We start from the raw sequence: 17799 nt of genomic DNA on the forward strand, positions 1-17799 counted from the left end.
CTAAACTATAAGTCAGAAGCATTTATAACACCTATAGTGCTAAAAATTGGAAAAAAACCACCAAACTACGCAATCTATGCAGTAAACCATTTTGTATAGAACATCGCGACAAGAACTGAACATCTTGTGAATACAAAATTAAATAAATATTGTATCTACCTCAAAAGTATCACACAATTTTTTTGTGTATTCAGCCGTAAATTTTACGAATTAGCTTGAACTGTTGAAATGCTAAGTTTTCTATAGATATGGATGCTTCATGCTCTCTCACTTTCTGACTTCCCGATATCGTCGTCAGTACACATCAAACGCTACCATTAAAAAAACAGTCTTGTTCATCTTTGTTATCCAACCAAATCGAAGCAGTATCTCGCTAACAAATATTTAAAAGTTAGTATAAAGTAAAAAGATGTGTATAACATTTTCTTAATGCACACTTCCTAATCTATACAATAAAGTTATAATTATCATATCTATGAAATGAAATCATTTTACAGAAACTGTTTTTCGAATTTTCATTATCATAAAATGCTTTCCCTTTATTTATATTTTCTCTTCAGAAAAAGTTTATCTATTTGTATAAAAATATTTTTATAATAAATAAATTTAAATAACCACGTTTTGAACACATCGGCTATTTTCGTATCCCACCCGACGACGTTTTTTGTTCGCTATACCGTAGTGTTGCACGATATTAAGTCAATCATGAACTTTCTTTATGTTTTATAGAAATATGTGAATAGTTAATCGTAAAAATCAAGATATACTAATAAGTAAGTGATCGTTATATCATTTTCAATATCATACAATATTCTATTCTCAGTTTTTAATGGTTAAATGTATTAAAAACTTTTATGTTAGTAACATAACCTCACATTTTTGCATCAAACAACTGTAGTAATTGCCTGCAGAAACGGAAGGAATGTTAAAAACCATCACATTGATTTGTTGTTGAAAGTTATCAACATTTCTATAATTATATGTTTATATATTATTGATACTTTCATAAAAATAACATTATTGATTTTTAATTCAACTCTACCTACCTACCTTCTCTTTTACAAACGTACATATAAAAGTATTAATAGTATATAATTATAATTCATTTAACAGTTAGTTTGTGTATAATATATCGTCATAACAGTATCATAATTCATATTATATTGAGAGCAATACCATTTTTTTCATTGTTCAAATAATGTGACCCTGAATGAGACTAGAGATGACGTTGACGAAATAGCTGGTAGATGGCAGCTCCTATCGAGTTAATGCGTTCCCTAGCGTTTTCGAAAGGGAGGAGCCTGACTATTCACATACGGCATAGGATGTGTAATTAAATGATATATTCCTTTCATATGGGAATTTATCAATAAAATAGTTGGGGAATACAGGGTGCCGCATAAATAATATCGGTTCCCAATGTTCATTTTGTTATAAAATATACGTACAAAAAGAAAGCTTTAATATTCGAAGTATAGCCCATTTTATTCTAGAATTTTAATCCCTCGATTAGCAAATTCTTCGAGACCTTGGTAAAATATATTCACTATATTTTGAATTCAAAATTTTTCCCACACAAGAATTTTGTCATGAATCTTAATAAAGTAGTAATCTGACGATACAAGGTCCGACTGAATGTAGGTTGTGGTAGGAGTTTAATACCATCAAGTTCTTCGATCTCATATTATTATTATATGTGGATTAGCATTGTCTTGCTAAACCTGGATATTTTTTTCATAAATCCTCATACATTTCCATCAGCTGTCCATTATTTACCTCGGCATTGATAGCTCGACCATCTGGAATGATTTCGGAGTATTCTAAACCTTCATAATACCACCAGAGACACAATAAAACTCGAATCGAACTCTCTATACGACAGTTTCTGGTGATTGTCCTTCGTATGACTGCGAATTTTCCATATTTGGTTTGTTTAGTATATCTAGTCTTAGGGTCGAGGACGGTGAAGAGGTAGCAGAATAATCAAAGTTTGTTAACTACTTAAAAGGTCTAACCTGGACTCATGTACTATGAGGGGGTGTCATGAAACAATGTGAGAGGTACAAGAATGTTGGTATGCTGGTTTTCTTAAAACGTGCTACCAAATATCTTGGAGAGGATGAAGTTAATTGCATGTCATTCAGGGATCACAGGATTATTGTTCTATTGAGGGAGTTGGGAAAAATCTGTCAATGGGAAAAACGTCGTGAATTAAAGTGTATGTGTGTACTTGTAGGTTAGTGTGTGTATTCAAGGAAGCCTGACTTGACAACGTTGTAGGAATCGATCTGGTCGTTTTGAACACCGAAGTTGTTGCTGCTGTTGCTGTGGCTGTGCTGGTGCGTCGTCCTCAGCGAAGTCCATCAGCTATATATTTTATTACTCTACATATTCTCCTCTTAATTGGATACATTTATTACAGCGAACCTGCAACGTCTCTAGACCTTTCGAAAAAATTTTTCGTCTTGCTCTGCAAACCAGAACTCTACAGCTTTTATTAACTCCTCGTTGGAAGAAAATTTAGGACCTTTTAAACTTTTTTTCAGATGAGGCAAGAGATGATAGTCGGACGGAGCCAAATCTTGTGAATAAGGGGGGTGTTCTAGTAATTCAAACCCTGAATCACGAATTTTTTGCATGAAAACATGAGATTTGTGTGCAGAGGCGTCGTCCTGCAAAAACAAAACACCTTTGGATAGCTTTCAGCGTCTTTTCTCTTCAATTTTTTCCCGTAGAGTGGTCAGTAATGTCGAATAGTAATCTCCAGTTAGTGTTCTAACCTTATCCAAAAAATCAATAATGATTACTCCATGGATTTTAGATTAGATAGTAATCTTAACAGTTTATGTTTGAAGTTTGAAACAGTAGCTGTTTTTTTCATTATATTGCAATTGCAATTTCGTGATATTTATTAATAATATCACTCTGTGAATCAGAGTTGATAATTATTATCTATCATCTATTTGCTGTTTAAATTTATTCTGTCGTAAAAGAATAAAGCGCAAAACGACAAATATAAAAATGAAGACACTCCTTATAGTAAGTTTTCGAAGAATTCCGTCTCAGATGACAGGCCTATATATACATATAAATAAACGTGTTAGCTCAATACAGTTGAATGAATAATTTGTTGATGTTGTGGTAGCCGAGAAATGGTAGGATTTCAGTGCCATCAGAAGAGAAGACCTCGCCTTTTACCATATACCTTATACAACCAGGTTCGAATCGGGTGATTTACGGTGGACATATCTTTTGTGCCAGTCAAGTTCTTCTCTCAGATTCAAACGATACAAGAGGACAGCAGCAGGTCTGGATTTTATTCGATATTTATGCTAATCATTCAGACACTGGCGTAACCGAAAAAAAAAATGTAGATGCGAGAAAAAATGTCCGATGTAAGACGTAGTTTTGTCAAAATGATTTTTTGTTCACTTGGAAGATATTTTCAGACTGTAGGCGACGTAATATTCTTATTTTTCTTTCATTAGAAATTATAGACCAAGAATATAGGGAGAATTTTAATTGTAAAATACCAAATTTATCCAAATCTATAGAATTTTTGCAAGGATAAAGTTCCGGGAAGCAGTAGCCACTTTTGTTTCGTAGCCACTACCACACTAGTAATCAGTCTTTCAGTTTTGCGTTGGCAACTGAATGATTTGGTTGAAAATTCTAATGATAGTTATTCAAACTCAATAAGCATATTATACAGGAAAAAAACCATTACAAAAAGACATCTGGAACGAGCTGAACAAATAGATGTCAGAATCTAGCCCGAATTGATAAAGGATCGGTCGAAAAAACCGCGATTGAATTGGAAGCAACAAACATAATTGGATCAAGATCGGTCGAAATAACCATAATTGAGTGAATAATGAGTTTCAATCAATCTTATCCTCTAAAACATCTTCGTAAAAAAGGGAAACTTAAAGTTAGAACTTCGTCAAGAACTGAAAAAGCCCCCATGCTTTACTGAAATGGAAAGAAGAAACCTTTCAAAACATCGAAAAAGAACGGAAAAAGAGACATTATTGCGTATTATTTGAAGAGGACATAAGATGAGGTTGAAGACAAATCTTCACATATAAGGATGGTCTCAGAAGTACACACAGAAAACACAGATTTTTTGGAAACATTCATTTTTTAACGTAATCGCCTTTTAACACACTTTTCCTAAGAATCGTCAAGCTCCTCAAAATAACCATTGCTTACATCACCTATTCATTGTAAGAAAATCTTTAACCACCAAGCAATTTTTTCAATGCGGTCTTTTTGCTTCATTTCTTCGCCCAAACATTGCATAATGCTCGCAGTTGATAGTTTTTCTTTCTTTTTTCGGGTAGTCAATGAAAATTATCCCACGCGTATCCCGAAAAACCGACGCCATGACCTTTCCTGTAAATGGAACGGTCTTCGCCTTCTTTAGAGCCAGTCCTCCCTTTTCAGTCCATTGTTTTGATTGTTACTTTGTTTTGGGTGTGAAGTGATGGACCCACTTTTCTTCGATGGTTATGAAATGGCACAAAAAATTGGCTATATTTCTGTGAAAAATCGATGGAAACCGAAGCTGTTTTTGTTTCTTTGTCAGCAAACATGGCGCTCATTTTGTCCACAGCTATCCAAATTTTCAGTTAATATGCGATGTATCCCAATTTTGAAATGCCTACTATGTCTGCTAACTTGCTCACTATCAGTTGACAATAATAACGTGCTGGTTAAAAAAATCGGCTGAAAAGAACCAAAACAAACAAATTTTTAATTTTTATAAATGTTTTTAATATATATATATATATATATATATATATATATATATATATATATATATATATATATTATAGAAGTTAATTGATTCAAGCAAGATTATTGAATATGTAGTATGTTCTTAAAATCAGGGTAACCCCAATAAAATTCTAATACTTGTGTTGTGGACAGATGTGTCCACAAAATCAAACCTTCTCCTTTTTCACTATAATTATAAAATTATGAGAAAATACGGTGATTGAAAATAAATTTATGTAAATGTGAGTGACGGTAAATTTTCCATAATCCTTGCCGCTCGCCCATATATCTTGATTTTATGGTAGTGAGGAATGCTGGGCGCTGACGTAAATCAATCTTGGTAGGTAAATTAACCGAAGACATCGTATGGTGAAAGATATGAAATGAAACTTTGCCGATGCGGTGATACTCTATTCGGATTTTGAAATATGCGGCTTTCAGGTATTTCTTACCTTCAACTTCAAAATAAAACATTTAAAATTATGGGAATTATATCCCATATGGTTAATTAAAAATAACATGATTTATATTTATTATAATATCATTATAAATATATCTATCAGTTGGCCATTTTGATTCAACGTAGATATATAAACTGGTATTTATAATGCATTAACTATTACATTTTTTAACAAAAATAACATAACTTAAATTAACCAAAAACTCTGCAGGTCTTGTTTAGTATAACCATTTGTTGGTATTCTTCTCAAGTTCTCTCTTATTGGTCTTTTAGAACCATCAGCAGTACAGAACAATAAAAAAAAGTTTGGATTGGTCAAAATTAAGAATGCTTCATTATTTTATCACTTTCCCATTCATTAAAATTTCTCTGCACTATTTATTTATTTGTTTTCAAGCTTTTACTCTTACTATTAATTCTTGCCTTTTTCGATTCTCCTCATATTTCGTATATGCGTCTCCTTCTTTATTTGTTATGGTCTTATTTCCTTTTTTTCCGCACAAATTTCAGCTTCGTTTCTGCTTTTTTATAATCTTGTATTTCAATTTGTATGGAAACCTTTCCCAAAAAATGTATTTTTCTCTTTTATCTAATTTCCCATCATTTTATGTAAAATTTTTCCCATTATTCTTTATCTATTTCAAAATCTTTCCATCACTATGATCTTCGTTTTTCCTCATATTAATATTGTTGCCTAATTTGATATATCTCACCAATATAGAGTCCAATTACGAGCCCTCTATATGACCTACAAGCCTGATACGTGATTCGTAACGTCCAAACAAAAAAATGCTAAACATAGGTACCCTTTTTACCCCATGGACTACACACAAAAACTAATAAGACTTCTAGCAACGGCCTATGAAGAACTAATCTATTACCATTAGATGATTCTTGAATTCAAAATGGCCTTGTGGTCAGGGAATAATACAACTGCAACTAAATTAACCTGGTCAATACACCCCGACAGCTCTTAGGTTCGTCGAGCCTTTTTATTTTGTGATATTTTATCCTCTTTTAAATACCAAAATTTAATTCTACGTGCGATTCCAAAAGAAAACATCCAAACACCACGCCCTGCAGAGGAAATTTCCTTTTCTAAAACAAACCACATTCCAAATGACAAATATTTCTATTTGTTATTGACACCTCGAATTTACGATTCTCTCTGATTTCCAGTTTGTTTAGTATTTAGTTTCAGTGAATTAGTAAACATGGAAAAAATTGGTCATCGCTATGTGATACAAAACTTTTATTTGAATGGGGTGAGTCCAACTAATATAAAAGCTGAATTAGATTCTACTCTTGGTGATATTGCTCCTTCGTTATCAACAGTGAAATATTGGATATCAGAGTTTAAACGAGGCCATACGACCTCCGAAGACCACCATCGACTAAATCAGGTGACGATTCCAGCAATGTTGAAGAAAATCCAAAAATCGGTACTGCGGTACATTCCATATTAACTAAAAAATTGGACATAAGAAAGCTGTGTTTAAGATAGATGCCGCCTTTGCTCACACAGGAACAAAAATATTTTTTTCCAAAATTTTTGTCTTTTCTTTCTTGGTCCAGGTACTTCTGGGATCATCCTTTTAATGTGCTTTGTTTGTAAAGAGTTTCTAATCAAACAACATTAAAAGGTATTATTATCAGTATTATAATTTCCGAAAAGTCGGGCATCAATTTTGAGGAACATCGTATAAAATCAATCAATTTGTTGAATTATATAGTTGTAGGCATAAAACAGAACAAATTATGCTAGTTTTTTTAATCAATTTTTTCATGTGAATAACAAACAGATCGAACTTAACTGAACATTATACCAAAACAAAAGCGTGAGAAGAGTAAAGACGTTCTAGGTCGATGTAGAGACGGGTCTTTATCGTAGAGAGAGAAAGCAACGAGCAGTGATGGCTGCCAGAACCCCCTCAACGTTTTGACAGATTTATTGCGACTTTTGTGTAGTCTTAATATGACTTATGGACAGGAACCAAACATAATCCAAATACGCGGCGTAATTTACTGTAGTGAGAAGACCCTCTGCTTATTTTATTCTCTGACAGTATTATGATGGTATCGAACTAATACAGTTTTTGATTAGTTTGTTTTGTTAAAACTTAACTAAATTGAATTACAACAATATACAGTGGGCGGTTTTTATTTCTTAAGTAAATCAGTTAAAATTGTGTCAAATCAGAATATGACATGTTTCTATCAAGATACTTGTTATTGTTTAAAAAATTTTTCAAGGAATATAGTATGGGAAAGGATTTTGAGTATAGCTTAATATTTGCGCAATTATTTAGCATGTTCAAATCTTCCGGATAGTTTCTTTTTTGATATTCACCAAGCACAATCTGTAGGATCTTCCTCTACGGAGCCACGCGAGTTAAATAACTCAATTCACAACTTTGTAAAAACTAATTATCAACATAAAATATAAATGAATAAAGTGGTTTCAATGATCTGACTACTGTTCTCGTTGGATGTCAAGAATATTAAGAACACACTATGCGTGTATATTCAGTCCTAAATACTAATCCTATTGTATATCAATACAAAAATAAGGGTAAATAATTTGATAAGTTAATGGAACTTCAAGTGTCTAAGGGACATATGGAATCGCTTAAGTAAGATGTTGGTTTTGTCAGGGGATGATTAGCAATAATAAGTAGAAGTTAAATAGGTAGATTTATGATTCTTCACAGAACCATTGATATAAGACAGAAATTAGGTAATTACGTCTCTTCAAGCTGCTTATCCTTGCGTGTTTTCCGTCTGATATTACTAAAAGATATTCCTCATTTTCGCTATCAGGTCAAGTGCACTCTTATCGATGCATTTAAAAAGAAAATCTTATACAGGTAAACTTTTAGAAAGACTTGAGCACTCGCACATCGATATCATCACCATGTACCTTATTAAGATACATGCAAAAAAATGTCTTATATTTTACATACCATCACCATTTCGATGGTTGACTATTTTGACTTTGGAAGTTGTGGCCCGAAATAGATGAACCTTTTTTGCAGATTCCTCTTTTTTCCTGAATTATGAACTGTGATGTAATCAAGCTCCAAGCTTCTACACGATACAAGAGGACTGATAGTATGTAGCACTTAAGTTTGAACTCAGTTTGCGGCTGTAAAGAAGCTTCTTGATATTCATGAACGAAGCACGGGCTTTCTCGATGCAAATCCAGATTTCTAAACCGTAAATAAGGAAACAGTCAACACTTGACAATCATATAGACATTAAGACCATATTCTTGACTAGGCATTATTCAACTTGTTTTGTAGATAGTTTCTGCTTGAACTACTGGGTTGTATGCATGTCTAAGATTGTTTAATAGAATGCAGCCACCATTTTCAAGGGTTTTGGTGAAAATTTTCTCTCAGTAAACTTTGAAAAGGAGTACAGAAAAAACAAATCCCTCTCTGCCTCCAAATGCCCCCCCGCTTGATTTCTACTACATTCCTCAGTTTGAACTGAATGATTATATATCACTTTGATCAAGATTTTCTAACTCCAGAGCTTCTGTTCATTGTTTGTGTCTTATTTCATCAAAAGGTCGACAATAAGACATTTATACATCAACACATTCAAGGTAGACAAAGCCTTTTTTGTTCCTATACCATTTCAAAAGCCGAGATCTATCCATCGGCGTATGGCATATAAAGTTGATTGAATCCGTTCCTTTGGTATGTCTCCTGGTTGACATCTTATTGAATCTGTAGGTATGTCGTTTAGACCAGGAGCTTTTGTATGTAGTTGATTTTATTGCTGTTTTTACTTCTACCTTTAAAATAGGTTGTTTCATCTCAAAGTATTTTTTTCTTCTCTTTGGTCGTTTATTTTCATAGAATCAGTTAATCTTCAGTATCTTCTATGAATATGTATGATCTTTGGTTCCGATCAGATCCTGTATACTTCTTATTCTTCTTCCTCTTTCAATAGGACCTATACGTTTGGCTCTCTTCCTGAATCTTCCTGAGAAGCTGAACTCCAGCTCCCGTATCACATCTTTAGTGGTCTGATCCTGTATACTCTTTTATCTTTTTATGCACATTTTGTTGGTCGTACAGTTTCTACAGATTCTCTCTTAAACTATAAAAAATTTACAAAAGTGAAGAAAATTCGACTTTATCTTATATGAAACATACAAACTTTTTGAATTATCCCTGTAATTAATTAATCGATCTTAGAGTCATCTAAAACATATCATCAACAAAACTTCCTCTTCTAATTTCTTATATGTGTTCACTAGTAAAACGAGATGAGTTGACCAAGAACAATAAATCAATTGTGAGGTTATGAACGATGACAATAAGTCCAAGGTAGAATAATCCACGTATATAAGAGAAGGCAAGGAGTGATGTGTTTTTGCTGAGGCTGTCCGTTGGGATGATGGATCCATTACTTTAGAACGTCAACATTAGACACTGACCGGTGGATGTAATTATTAAGAAGTTAGAGACCCGGCTAATTGGGGATGATTGAACGAACAACGGTTTGTTCTACTGATAAGTGTGGCGGATTAGCCAGACGCTGATATATCGAAATTATAGACGTGAATTGATTTAAGAAAAAAACGTATAAAAAATTCGTCATTATTGACGAAATTACGAAACTAGCTAGTAAATCTACAAAAATTGTGTGTGTCAGCTCCGACGCACGACTGGAGTTTACTCCTTAAGTTCGATAGTCTAACCAGACGCAAAAAGAGTTTATTTAACTTAAAAAAGATTGGTTGATTGCCAGAATATTTTGGGCTTCCTTCATTAATTTTTTTTTAACCTATAAGCTCGCTGTCTCTCGGCTGGAGTTTTTGGAGGTTTACATTTTTCCTAGTCAAAAAATATAAAAAAAATTAGAAAATTTATAAATGCATAATTATAAAAATTTATATTTATATAACCGACTTTAAGAAAATTGATAAAAAAATGTTTTTATAAACATTTTTCTTAAATTATTATAATTAATTTTTTATTTAAAATATAATATTATCTTAATAATTAACAAAAATGGTTATAAAAAGATAATTATGTCACTAAATCTCTTACATACAATAATAAATAGTACATGAAAATTATTTAAATAAGCTAAAAAATAACTTTTCGAAAGAAAATTATATAAAAACATTATTATAATGAAAAAATATTGTCGATTTTTCTGATAATATCATCGAATTATTGACTACAGTTGTTAATATTTAAAAATTATTAATAAAATAAATCATAATAACGTGGAAGAATTTATAGACATCGACAAAAAAATTAATTTTTGGTTAGGTTAGAAATTTTCTATTTTATGTGGATGGATGAATATGAATTCATATTGGGTTGATTATCTAATTTTATGTGTTGTTTTCAAATATATATTTATATGAACTACATCGATAATTATTAAAATATTTAATAAATACTAATTGCACATGCTCATACATATAATACATGAATTATAATGTACCTTGCAACCACGTGTTTGTTAGATGTTCCGGCAATATCATCTACACCTCTTTCTGCCATAGTTATTTGAAAATACTTTCAGTTCACTTGTAGTATGTAGGACAGAAAAGATTATGGGCAAAAAACGTGGTCGTCCAGCGTTCATCTTAGGTACAACATCCTCAAGTCGAGCTAGTACTACAAACAGCCAAGTTTATAGTCCATCAGCAGTCAAAAACGAGGGCGTCCAGCGTTTATACTAGGAACATTGACTTCAAAACGAGCTTGTTTCAATCAAGCCGAAGCAGAACTCCAAAAAGATTCTCCATCCAGTACTGAGAAAAAAGACAAAAGATGTTGATGTCCCGGTGGACATCAACACTTACCTCTGGATTCAGTTAGATGTTAGATTCGCTTAAAATTTCGTTCTTTTACGAAATATGGAAGATGTTTTTTATTTTATAATGATCATGGAGAGATTGGATAAAAAAAAGGTTTTATGATTTATATTTGAATATAAAATATTTACTACCCATCAATTTGGGCTTTCGTTTGTATTAATCATAGTATTTTAATTAACAAATTGCAGTACTACGGTTTCAGGGAAACACCTTAACAACATAAGTCAGCTGGTAAGGTTTGATACAACCGTGTTTTCTTGCAAGCCAATAGAATGTGAAGTGGCCCAAGGCTCAGTACTAGGCCAATTTTGACCAAATTTGTTTTTTCTATTTATAAACGACATCAGTGGTAGTAGTTTCTCTTCGAGCAACCCTGATCTCACGGGACTTTATAGGACCCTATCCAGTGACCTAATCACCCTTAAATGATGATGCGATTCTAATTTTTCTGTCTCGACGTTTCTAAAACCAAAGTTTTATCATATAAAAATTCATTGCTGCCTTTTCCATTAAAAATAACTCTACCGTTGACGACGTTGAATCAGTAAAATTCTTAGTGCTTGTTGTGGACAAATCCTTGAAATGGGAGTTACATATTGCCGCCTTAACTAAAAAATTAAGTTCCTACTGCTTTGCGCTGAGATCAGTCTCCAAAGAACTGAATTTATCCACCTCCTTAACAGCCCTTAATGAGTCGCATCTCTGATATACCCTTCCCTTCTGGGGTACTTGTGGTGCGACTCAATTTGAGCGAAACTACGAAAGAGAGCTGTTAGTATTTACTTTGACTAAACAGCAGGGCTCACTGCCGGGACTTCAAAAGATTAGAAATATTCATCTTTGAATCCGTTTGCCTAATTCGTAAACGCACTTCTCCAATTTTAGATCGTTGCATGGCCATCCACTTAGGAACGCGGAGCACGACCTTCACCTACCTACTACACGTTCAGAATTAGTTATCGGCTCAATATTTTATAATGCAAAAAATGCACAATCACTCGCTAATTGAAATCAAATCGATATCTTCTTTTTTCGTATTCCGCAATAATTTGAGGGCCTTCCACTCTGTAAACGTCTTCTATTCTAATAATAATATTTAGTACCGGGCATGTTGCATACTGGTTTAATGTTGCTATGGACTAGATTGCATATAAGATAACATATATATGGCTTAGTCTACTAATTTTTTCATTCTAAATTATTATGCTTATATATAAGAAATATAATATATTTTTTTCGTGATAATTTCTCTTGATTTTAGGTTTCTGTTCTATGAAAATAAATTTAAAACAACGTGTTAAATTTGTCATTTCGATCCATTTCGAACAAATTATTAGAAGAATATATTAGAAGGTCTAAGAAGTGAAAATTTAAAGAAAATAAAAGATACTTTGAGTGATGATTTCATCTCCTTTATAATTCTTGCAATAAGGGGTTAAGTGAACTATTTGAAATTGTTATTTTACTGGTATTCTTAGGAAATTAAATACGAACCAACATCTATTATTATTTATAAAAAATAGAACTGGACTTCAACTAGTTGTGTGACGCAATAAACAAATTATAATAAAAAAAATGTGATCATAACAATAAATCAAACTAATGACTTTTTATATAATATTATAATCAGCGCTGAGACAAGACAACTAATCGACCATTCGCATCGGCCCGAGCTGCACAATGTCATTTCACTTAATTGGGTTTCGTTAATCCCGGTAATTTCAACGATAATAACAATAAATTCGTTGAAATATTATGAATATAAATTCAACTTTTTAATTATATTCATCACGTTAATACCGTAATAAATATGAATCTTTATATCTTGGATGGTCCTTTCATTATTGTAAATTACAATTCCAAATCCATAATAAATATTTCAAATGCGCGCGATAAATCCTATCACTTTAGCTTGGTAGTAACAAAAGAAGACGAGTTGTCCTGTCCGGCTACGCACCGAATGTCAGGTTATATTCAAAAATAACACTTTCATATACCTATCAAGAGAATTTCAGCAAAGGTGGATTAATGGGGGATCAAAATTTATTTATTGCTCTCTTTTTCTCTCTCTACGGTTTAAAACATCAACTCGCTCTCGAATCGATTTCATTTCTACAAGGTAACGTTGAAATCAATTTTCACGGAAATAGTTTTGGGCGGTAGTAAGGTCGATTCATAAACTTAACTTTCCGTTTTGACCATGCCGTTGAGGTTTGTAGGTACAAAATTAACATTGAAATTCATAAGACCATTCATAGTTGCCATTTGTCGATCGGTCTGCAATAGCAATAGAAAAGAACAATCACATCCGCTTGTCACGAGATGTTGACATATGACGTTAGATCTTGATTTTATTTCTCTTTATATTTGTTTGTTTATGGTGGTCTCTTGGTTTTGCTTGCTTTCTCTTTTTCATGATACCGTCCTTAAAAATCGGATTACAAATAAACAAGACTTTTAGGTTAACGTCAGCAACATCAAGTTTATTAATAAGATGAAGAATTTGCTACAAACGTCAAACGGCAAATCTCACCTGGTAACGGCAACGGAAAACGGAAAGTCAAGTTTATGAATCTGCATATAATCAGTTGTGCGGAGTTTGTAGTATACCCATTCAAGCGACTGTACGTTGCAGCACGAGTTCGATTGGCAACTTAGTGAACCGAGCTGCTGAGAGCTGTGAGCTCCTATCTTCCGAAGTGACGGGCCGTAATCGAAGTCAGAATAAAAAAACAATCGAGTAGCTGTACGCGTTTTATGTGAGTTTTATGTGAGAGTCGAAAAAACGCCAGCATAGACTTTATCAATGCTTCAGGAGGCCTTTGGGGATGATTGTCTCTGGAAATCGCAATCAAATAGGTGTTACACGCTTCACACGCGTCTTCTTTACGATCGACTTCTCTTCCTCAAGTACCATACACTTTGCTACATGTAGGTGTTCTCTTGTCCAAAACTTCTAATCTATTATCCGAAGGCACCCCTCTTCTGCACGACGAATAATTGTTGCCACACCAGTCTCTTATATTCCGTAGCCAGGAATGTAGTTTACGCCCCGGTCCTCTGCTTCCGTCGATCTTTCCTGTCAGTACGATCTTGAGAGTTGAATATCTCGGTCCTCGCAGGATGTGTCTCAATTTTTCGTTATTTAATTACCGCTATCAGTTCTCTCTCCAAAACCGCTCTCCTCAGTACTTCTTCATTCGTCATGTTCTTGGTCGATACGATCCGTAGAAGTCTGCGCAATAGCTAATAGCCAAAACTTCTATTCTGTTTAAGGACCTCACTTCAAAAATTAGCGCCAATCTATAGTCTTATTAGATTCATTTTCGTCCCCTCGACTCAAGAAATTGCTAAAAGGACACTCTGGACAACATTACAACCGTTACAACGAGGCCGTTAAAGAATATCCTCGTTGAACCCTTCCAGGAAGCACATACCGTATAGAAATCTCGAAGAGGGTTATCTTATTAAGAATAGTGACAAATTGTAGAGTTCCGATTGATAAATTTTTGAATGTAAATCTTGACGAATTATTTTCGGGTTATCTCCTATAAATTGGAAAGCGTTTCTTGGAAATATTTATGAATCGAATATCTAGGTTCACCTACCTCTGTAAAAGTGTTTCTTGTCTTGCGTTCAACTACTGTGGATACGTTGAAACTTTTTTATGAAGAAGACAACTTTTTGGCGCATTCTATTCATCATTTTTTGGAGAAGACTAAGCTCAGCGTCGAATTAAGAAGTAGTAAGACCTGGGGCTTAAATCGACCCAGTACCTACTTAAGGAAATCCAGAATTAATTTATAAAGTAAAACATTAGTATTTGGATAATTAAATTACACGAACTCATTCATTTCATTCAAATTTCCAAATAATTTCTGGGAAAAATGCAAATTTTGCGGAGCCCCTACGTGCTTGGGGCCTGTGAACATTCAAGAACATGCATCTGCATTCTACCGCAAGAAATTTTTGCAGTAAGCAACTATACCTTTACCACTTCACATTTTTATTTCAAATCGTGACTGAAGCCCTAATTAAACGAGGCAGCTAATTTGCGCAACCAGTAGATCACCAAATAACTGAAAGAAGACGAAAAAGGAGGATAACGCATAGGTTACTTCGCTGTTTAGTAGACGAGAACATTTAGTGAATATGACAGTCAAGATAAGAGATGAATATTTGTTTTTTCTACCGTTACTCATCAAAAACAGAAGACGAAAACGGAGGACAACGTATCCACATCCAATTCTTTCTTTAAAACATCAAAAGGTTTATACTACACACTTTTTCATGAACTATGCTTAGATGGTAATTACTTTCGCATGTCGAAATTACTGGAATAGATACTCAAATGAGAAAATGTAACCACCACTTTTCTTCTGTATTTATGTAAACATTTATTTTAAGAACACTTGTACACAATGCTAAACACCAGAATTATGATCTGAGACTAAGAGAATGCCTACGTAGCGATCGCCGATTGGCTGCCTAGTGTAATAAGATCCGTATGCTACAAAGAAGCGCAATCAGACTGATAAGCCAATGATCTTGGTGCGTTTGCCGGGCTGGGTAACCGATTGACAGCCAAAACGTGTCTACGCGACGTTGCCTTCGTTTAATAAGGACCTAAGGTACTGATAGATAAATGGCTATCAAAAGCTCCAAAATCGGCATTAAAGTAATACATTGGAGAAATACCGAAGTATTAGATGTGCCGGACATAGTATAGCCTCACCCATCCCTTTTAATCTACTTCTACTATTCCCTGATCCGGACAAAACCAAGACCTGCGGTTCGTCTTGACCGTTAATCCCCAAAATGTTACTTCAATAAAATTTTATATACTAAACACACAAAGAAATAAGAAACCTGCATAATCCAATCCTCAGCTTACTGGTTGCTTAAATTTTACAATTTGATATAGGAAATTATTGAAAAAACAATTTTTAAATATTTGGAAATAGAATATACAAATTGATGCTTGTCATCAATGACGTATTTGTTACTAAATTTGATACGTTAGTTTCCTATAATCTCGAACAGACTCTGCGTTTTTATTTTTTAAGACAGACGACGATGTATTTAGTTGAATGATGTTGAAAATGTTAAACGAAGTAAAAAAAATTCTCCTTCAAAGCTACCAGCTTCATAATTTGTAACTTATGCCAGTATTTTTGTTAGTATACTGTCTCATAGGCGAATGATATTTAAACAATGAAAATAACATCTATTAACAATAAAATCGTACAGAAAGTGACATGTATTGATAAAGAAAACCAGCATAGGGTGAAAATGTACCAATATAATTTGACATCCTTCGAGTATATCTTACGGGTTCAAACCAAACAGAAACTCTCGATTTCTCATTTCTAGGATACGTTTGTAATACAAACTTTGAGCTTTTGATAAGATGCCCACTCTAAAAATCATTCATTAAATCTAAAAATATTTTTTTACTTTATAAGAGCGCATGTTTATATTTTTTAGGTTAATGCGACAAGTTGAAACTTGCAAAAACAGACTGTTTCGTTTATTATTTTTATTCGTTGTTTATGATTCTAGTTTAGTCCAACTCAGCTTTGTGAGGCGTTATAACGTACTGTTATTTGTATTTTTTTGTACCAACACATCTTTTTGTATACGAATTGATTTTGTTCTCGCAATTTCATACTTATAAGTTTTAAAATGGGTAAAACCAAGGAACTATCGGTTAGAACTTGTATATACATCGCAAGACACCGTACCATTGCCACCTAATTAGAAATACCTCAACGTACCATGCACCTCAACGTGATACAATATTCATTCACCAGGAGATTTGGCAATAGAAAACGTTCACGGTGGCCTCGACAAGCCACAAGCGCTAAATATAAACTTATTGTTTCAATCAGTAAACGTGATCGACGACTCACAAGCCCAAAGATAGCAGCTCAGATCAATGAATCAAGGGATCTGCCTTTGAGTACTTTTACAGTGTAAAAATTGAGTGAAGCTGGAGCCTTTTTGAAAAGGTGGTAGTGAAGAAACCTCATTTAAGACGTCAAAATAAATGAAATTAACATGAAGAGTGTGGAAGAGTTTTAGGGAGTGATGAGTAAAAGTTGAGGCTAGGTGCGCAGTTATTTTTAAGAAAGTAGGCTATAAAAAATATTAAAATCCACATAGAACGGACTGGCCAGCGTCTGATTGGAAGAAAATTTATCTTCCAGCATGACAACTATCCCAAACTCTCCTCAGAGCTGTGTAATGAGTATTCTAAAGAATTATACAGGAATATGGCACTGAAAGTAATGATTCTTCAACCACATACATTTACGTGGTCGATGTTTCACGATAGAGGATTAGATAGATGAAGCCATTGAACAATTTCTTGGGAACATTCCAAAAGATGACTGCTTTCAAGGTTCTAAGTTAAATAAGCTTTGATTGAAAACTTTACTTTGAACATAATTAAAACCATTGTACTAAATGTACTTTCCAAAATATACAGCGTCAGACGCATATATAATCTTGATTTTGAAGTTATTTGATCCCATTAACATCATCTTGGTTCTATATTTTCAGCTACGGAATTTAAATATAATACTTTTTACAATTGCATTCTTGAGCCGAATCCTTCTTTACATATATTTGTAGACAAACAATACAAGGGAAAATTGTTATATGCTCATTTTTTCCATTCTGGTCCATATTTAAATACCACTCTGTA

At 33.4% G+C, this 17799-nt stretch overlaps 1 protein-coding gene across 1 annotated transcript in view; it reads left to right on the forward strand.

Moving 5' to 3' along the window:
* The first annotated feature begins 656 nt into the window (after positions 1–656).
* Positions 657–17799, forward strand: part of LOC130444005 (zinc finger protein 585B) — a 100196-nt gene continuing 83053 nt past the window's right edge. Inside the window, exon 1 of the mRNA XM_056778959.1 lies at positions 657–773. The gene's annotated coding sequence lies outside the window, so the exon portion shown is untranslated. The remainder of the gene's footprint in view (positions 774–17799) is intronic.

Source organism: Diorhabda sublineata, chromosome 1, assembly GCF_026230105.1.
Source record: "Diorhabda sublineata isolate icDioSubl1.1 chromosome 1, icDioSubl1.1, whole genome shotgun sequence".
Lineage (NCBI taxonomy): Eukaryota > Metazoa > Arthropoda > Insecta > Coleoptera > Chrysomelidae > Diorhabda > Diorhabda sublineata.